The 495-nt window shown below is 43.2% G+C and overlaps 1 protein-coding gene across 1 annotated transcript in view; it reads right to left on the bottom strand.

Annotated features, from left to right (window-relative positions):
• KIAA0226 (KIAA0226 ortholog) overlaps positions 1–495 on the bottom strand; it is a 20430-nt gene extending 19935 nt beyond the window's left edge. Inside the window, exon 1 of the mRNA XM_009999769.1 lies at positions 487–495. The gene's annotated coding sequence lies outside the window, so the exon portion shown is untranslated. The remainder of the gene's footprint in view (positions 1–486) is intronic.

Raw genomic sequence — 495 nt, 5'->3', positions numbered from 1 at the left:
GAATGTTGCAAGGTATATTTGAGGAATATTGCAAGGTATATTTGAGGGTGTAAATGCCTAAAAAAAAAGGTGCCTCTGCAGGGTTTGTAACAAAAGCACTGAGGGTGACAGCTTAGAATGAAAGTCCAACCTTTCAATTGGCAAGAAACAAGCCAGTGCCTCAGCTGTTAATTCCACTTGCTGCCCAAAACAAATTGGATTTCCAAAACAAAAAACTATGTATCTATCTATTATGTACTTAGACTAACAGGTACAGTCAGGGCTTCATCTCAAGAGAGACTGAAGAAGAAAGCATGGATATAAATCCAAAGCAGCTTCCTGAAAGAAATCTGACTTGGGGAGACACAGAAAACTGATCCAAAATTCTCTTGAATTTATGGGCTTTTCCCACCCCTGTCCTGAGGGATGCAGATGCTCTTTGGCCAGGCAGCAGCAATGCCACAGAGCAGCATCGCTGGTCCCTGGTCAAAGAGCATCTGCAGCCACTGAGCCCAA

Source organism: Chaetura pelagica, unplaced genomic scaffold (assembly GCF_000747805.2).
Source record: "Chaetura pelagica isolate M959 unplaced genomic scaffold, ChaPel_1.0 scaffold20, whole genome shotgun sequence".
Classification (NCBI taxonomy): domain Eukaryota; kingdom Metazoa; phylum Chordata; class Aves; order Apodiformes; family Apodidae; genus Chaetura; species Chaetura pelagica.
The sequence above is the reverse complement of the archived record's forward strand: the minus strand, read 5'-3'. Positions and strand labels throughout refer to the sequence as shown.